The following is a 6262-nucleotide window of genomic DNA, read 5'->3' as shown; positions in this document are numbered from 1 at the left end:
CAGAAGCACCACACCGGTAGCCTCTCACAACAGGTACCACCAGGAAGAAAAAATGTGGGGTAGACAGAAGGGAAAGTTGCTAAGAGCTGGATATGATGTTGCACTCCATAATGCTTTATAAAAATGTTTATAAGTGTGAATATGATGTAACTGGAATATGCTTTTTGCAAAAGGTCTCTTGTAAAGTATCATTACAAAGCTTCAGAGTGATAGCCATGTTAGTCTGGATCTGTAAAAAGCGACAGAGTCCTGTGGCACCTTATAGACTAACAGCCGTATTGGAGCATAAGCTTTTGTGGGTGAATACGCACTTTGTCAGATGCAAAGCTTATAATCTATTGAATGTGTTCATCCTATTTGTAAGTATGTATCATTCTTATATCTAAAACTAGAAATATGAAGTATAACTCTTAAGTCCTATTGTAATTATGCAAAGTGTGGGCCATTAATGGTGGCTTGGAATCTTGATGGCTCCCATTAACTAGAACAATTGTCTGTAGATGGGTCTGTTTACCTGCAAGCCTCCACTGCCTATGTAGGGGCCAGTCCTGAAAGAATGGAGGGGGGCTCACAGGACATGTGAACATGTCACATGACACTGAAATCCATCTTTAACCTATTGCTTTTCCACTTAGAAGGAGGGGTGGGAACCCAGAGAGAGCCAAAGGATTCCTGCCTTGTGTCAAAGATATAAAAGGGGGTGGAAGAGAACAAAGGGGGGTTCCAGACATGTAGAATCCCATGCTTTTCACCTAAGATGCCTGCTGGAACTAACAAGGTCTGTACCAGGGGAAAGGATTGGTCCCAGACTAGGAAGGAATCTAGTCTGTGAAAGAAGCTTATTGGAACATCTCTGAGGGTGAGAGGGGTAGCTCAGTGGTTTGAGCATTGGCCTGCTAAACCAGGGTTGTATGCTCAATCCTTGAGGGGGTCACTTAGGGATCTGGGGCAAAATCAGTACTTGGTCCTGCTAGTGAAGGCAGGGGGCTGGACTCAATGACCTTTCAGGGTCCCTTCCAGTTTTATGAGATAGGTACATCTCCATATAAAAACTTCATCTGTAATCAGTTTCTTCATGTATTAGGCTTAGACCTGGGTGTTTTGTTTCATTTTGCTTGGTAACTTACTTTGTTCTGTCTGTTATTACTTGAAACCACTTAAATCCTACCTTTTATACTTTTCTTTATTAATTAATCCAGAGTAAATGATTAATACCTGGTGGAACAAACAGCTGTGCATATCTTTGTGTTGTAGAGGGTGGACAATTTATGTATAAGCTTTATACAGAGTAAAATGGATTTATTCGGGGCTTGGATCCCAGTGGGAGTTGGGTGTCTGGGTGGTGGAGACAGGAGTACTTGTTAAGCCGTTTTCAGTTAAGTCTGCCACTTTGGGTGTGGACCAGACCTGGGTCTGTGTTTGCAGCTGGCTAGCGTGTCTGGCTCAACAAGGCAGGGTTCTGGAGTCCCAAAGTGACAGAGAAAACAGGCTCAGAGGTAATCTCAGCACATCAAGTGACAGTGCCAACGGGGTCTCTGTGACCAAACCCGTCACAGATGCTCCCTCTACATTTCCACACCACCATGCCCTTTGGTCTCCCCTATTCCCTTGCCTAGAATAGCGATCCCACATTTACTCTCATGCTGCTGCTCTAGGGTCACCACGCTCCAGGGTGGTTGATGGGCGGGGGGCCTCTGGGTTGCAGGGTAATGAGCTGAAAGTGGAAAGGGGTCTCAGGAAGGCAGAAAGGGGCTGTGGGCCGGTTGGAGGAAGGAACTGGCTATGTTTGAGGGGAGCTTGGGAGAAGGGATGGGCCATGTCTGGGGATAGGAGAGCTGAAGGGAGCTCCAGGGGCAGCTGGCTGAGTGTGACTGAGGGGAGCTCTGGCGGGGACTGGGTGTGACATGGGGAACACTGGGAGGGAAAGCTGGGTGTGACTAAGGGGAGCTGTGGGGGGGTGGGTGGGCTGGGTGCGACTGCAGGGAGCTCTGGAGGAGCAGGCTGGGTGTGACTGAAGGGAGCTCCAGGGACAACGGGAGGGGGCGCGCTGGGTGTGATTGAGGGGAAGTCTGGGGGCGGGGGCTGGGTATGACTGAGAGGAGCTCCGGGGAGAGCAAGGAGGGAGGGCTGAGTACGACTGGGGACGTGTTGGGGGGGGCAGGCTGGGGAAAGCGGGATGGGGGGAGCTGGCTGCGACTGAAGGGAGCTTGGGAGAGGCAGGCTGGGTGTGACTGAGAGGATCTCCGGTGGGGGGCAGGCTGTGTGTGACTGAGGGGTGCTCCAGGAGCTCCAGCGGGGCTGGGTGTGACTGAGGGGATGTGCCGGGGGGGGCAGGCTGGGTGTGACTGAGAGGACGTGTCTGGGGTGGGGCAGGCTGGGTGTGACTGAGGGGAGCTCTGGGGAGAGCGGGAGGGGGGAGCTGGGTGCGACTGAAGGGAGCTCGGGGGGGGCGGCTGGGTGTGACTGAGGGGAGCTCTGGAGAGAGCGAGGAGGGCTCGGGGGACAGCGGGGGGGGGCTGAGTGTGACTGAGGGGAGCTCTGGGGAGAGCGGGAGGGGGGAGCTGGGTGTGACTGAAGAGAGCTCTGGAGAGAGCGGGGGGGCTTGGGGTACAGTCGGGGGGAGGGCTGAGTGCGACTGAGGGGACATGTCTGGGGCGGGGCAGGCTGGGTGTGACTGAGGGGCGCTCCAGGGACAACGGGAACTCTGGGGGGACAGGCTGGGTGTGACTGAGGGGCGCTCTGGGGGGACAGGCTGAGGGGACATGTCGAGGGGGCAGGCTGAGTGTGACTGAGGGGCGCTCCAGGGACAATGGGAGCTCCGGCGGGGCTGGGTGTGACTAAGGGCACGTGTCGGGGGGGGGGGCGGGCGGGAGGCAGTCTCTAGGAGGCGGGACAATACCTACCAACCAGGTAGTGTGGGGGTGAGGCGGCAGGACGGATTACAACAAGTCCCGGTTGTTTGACCACAGACTCCCAGCCTGCACCAGCTCCCCGCTCGCTCGCTCTCAGGGCTTCAGCAGGGTCGACAGCCGTCTCCACCAATCAGAACTAGGTATCCTGCCAGCTGCGGGCCAATAGGAATGCCCAGGTCGGAGCGGCCCGCCACTGTAGTTTGGAGAGGAGACTCCCGGGGGAAAGTGGAGGAATAAAGAGGCTGATTGGTTCCTCAGGCCCCTGGATCACCAGTCAGAGGACGGGAGCCGGAAGAGGTTGGCCAATCAGAGGGGAGGACGGAAGAATGGTGCCGTTGCGGTAAGACTGAAGCTTACCGGCGTTCGCTAGCCCGTGTGGCAGGGCGCGTGGCGCCGCCGTTACCCGTCCTAGCTGGCGTCGATTCTGATTGGTCGTTGTCCTCGCGGCCTATCATAACCTTTCCCTGCTCTCGTGGGTGGGTGGTCGTCTCCCATTGGTGGCGGAGACCAGAGGCGTGCGCAAGGTGGGGCCGTTACAGGCTGCTGCGCGCGCCGAGGGAGGGCGCAGGGCGTGGGACGGTGATGAAGGGAGGCACGGAGAGGGGGAAGATGGCTGCCCGGCAGTGGAGGTGAGAGAGTCTCATGGAGCCCCTCTGGGAGGGGCTGCCAGGGGGGAGAGGCGCCACTTCCCATGATGCCCCGGGGCGAGGGAGTGGGGCTGCCCCATCCTCAGGATGCCCCGGGGCGAGGGAGTGGGGCTGCTCCCCAATAGTTCTGTGTGGGCTGTTGGACTGGGTGTTGCCCACCCCCCAGGATACAGTGGGGCTGTGTGCTCCCCGACCCGTAATGCACCGGGCCAATGGGTTGTGTGCGGTGGGTTGTACATTCCCCACAATGCACTGGGGTGCGGAGTGGGGCTGCTTTGCCCCCCCTCCCCACACACACACACACACACAGTGCATCAGGGCAGTGAGCCAGGGGCTGCCTGCCCCTCGTAGCGTGCTGTGCTGATGGATCAGGGCTGCCCAGGCACGCTGAACCAGAGTGGAGGGTTCACTATGCCCCTTCTCCCCCCATTGATGTGGTGGAGTAGGGCTACCTGCATGTCCCCAGTGTGATGGAATGGTGCTTCTCCTTGACACAATACACTGGTGGTGTGGTGCTCGTGTGACCAGAGTGTCAGGAACTTCAGACACTTCCAGATATGTGGAAATGGTCAAGAGATTTATTCCAGGGAAAGGACATACCCCAGAACTGGTTCTGGGATATCTGGAGTTAAATGCATTCCCAACATTCTCCTTTCTAGAGTCCCTTCTCTTGACATTTCCTTTTCCTTCACACATGCCTCCGTCCCAATTTAAAATGTAGGTACATATCTGATTTGTTGACTACAGTCCCCTGTGCATCAGCATATACTTGAGTTCTTGCACTCCAACATGTTTCTTCTAAGAGCTCTTTCCTGCCACTGGGCGTTCCATATGTCGATCCTCTGAGACTTGCTCCTACTTCAGTGTGCAACCAAAGTCTCCTCCTCTTCCTGACAAGTATAAAGCTGACATTTCCTCATATGAATCGCTCCTTTTGGACATTGTACATCACCTTTCTGTTGCTTCCTTCTGTGTAACCCTAATCTTATAAATATTTCTTTGCTCCTGAATATGGCAAAATTCTTAGCAAATATCCTGATTGATAGGGTGTACTTGTGTGTATGCATAATGTAGGGGTGTTTAATATATGGGAGATGTGCATGGTAATGTTAAATTATGTTATTTTAAAAGGGACATTTTAGTTTGGGGGTTGTAAATAGGTAGTTGGAATTGTGGAAACTGTATACCAGCATATGGTTTAAGGAAGAGCGGTATTAATTTAAGAAGCAGGAGGCTGACTTTTCTTTGTATTTTACAGATGTCAACTATGCTGAGGTCTGCATGTGTCCTATATTGAAGTCTGGCTCCACGACTACATTTTGCTTCACTGTGAACTTAATCTTTTCCTGTATTTTACAACACTGTACGTTGTTGAGGTGCATATATCTACTGGTCTTAATATTAAAGCAATAGTTGATTATAAACCCTTCAAACTGACCTCTTGGCATCTTATTACTGTTTTAGATTTGCTTCTACTGCTCATTTTACAATGGTTTATTGTTCAGCTTTGAACTGTCAAAATGCTACGAGTGGGGTATATAAGAACAGTACAGTTACTTTCTATGGCTTTCCTTTACATAACAAACCTCTCTTGAAGCAGTGGATTCACAACATGGGTCGGGAAATGGGAACTCCATCGAAACATCAGCGACTATGTTCTAAACATTTTGAGGACAGTTCTTTTGAAATTGATCCTCTAAAAATTAGGAAAAACCGGCGCCTACTGAAAGAAGCAGTTCCCAAAAAATTCATTTTGGGCGAAGACGGAAACTGGCTTGTTGGAACACCTCAAAGTTTCTGTGGTGGAATAAGTAATAAAACTCGAAAACGAATCCGGAATCCTGAACATTTGAAGGTAATTTAAATATTTGATATTCTATTTGTTTCTCTTAAATTAAGAGAGCATAATAAGAGAATACTTGGATGGGAATTCTCCAAGGGAATACCCAGGTGCTGCAGGAAATAAAAAATATAAATGATTCAGTAGGTTGCACTTTTCCCTTTGAGTTGCTACTTAACATTGTGCACCATAGAGTTAGGAGGCATATGGTTGTTGAGCTCTTGTGAATACAGAAAATATCATGGTACTTTTCTCTTGATCCTGTTTCAGCTTGTGCAATTACATTCTGCCCAAGTAAAAATTTCTGCTTGGCATGTCAGTGGGATACTGTACTCTTCTTTACTTCCTGCTCTAAAATGGATCCTGAGCCTGCAAACCTGTACTTGTATGAGTGAGTAATCCTTACTCATGTGAATAATCTCATTTGATTTGGGATGACTTATTTGTAGTATAGAGCTTATACTATGTACTATTGTTGTAGCCAGCATGTTAGAGAGAGAAGAGTGGGAGATTATATCTTTTATTGGACCAGTTTTTGATAGTGAAAGGCAAGCTTTTGAGCTACACAGACCTCTTCTTCAAATCTGGGCAGACCTTGCTGGGGACTGTTAAACAGTGTCTTAGGCCTGGTGTGGGGGATCGATCTAAATTACACAACTTCAGCTACGTGAATAACTTAGATCTACTTACCGCTGTGTCTTCACTGTGGTAAGTCAACTGCTGACGCTCTCCCGTTGACTCCGCCTGCGCCTCTCGCTCCAGTGGAGTCAACGGGAGAGCGCTTGACGGTCGATTTAACGCGTCTTCACTAGACGTGATAAATCGACCCCTGCTGGATTGATCGCTCCGGAGGTAAGTGTAGA

This window comes from Chrysemys picta, chromosome 2, assembly GCF_011386835.1.
Source record: "Chrysemys picta bellii isolate R12L10 chromosome 2, ASM1138683v2, whole genome shotgun sequence".
Lineage (NCBI taxonomy): Eukaryota > Metazoa > Chordata > Testudines > Emydidae > Chrysemys > Chrysemys picta.
This window is presented reverse-complemented; position numbering follows the sequence as displayed.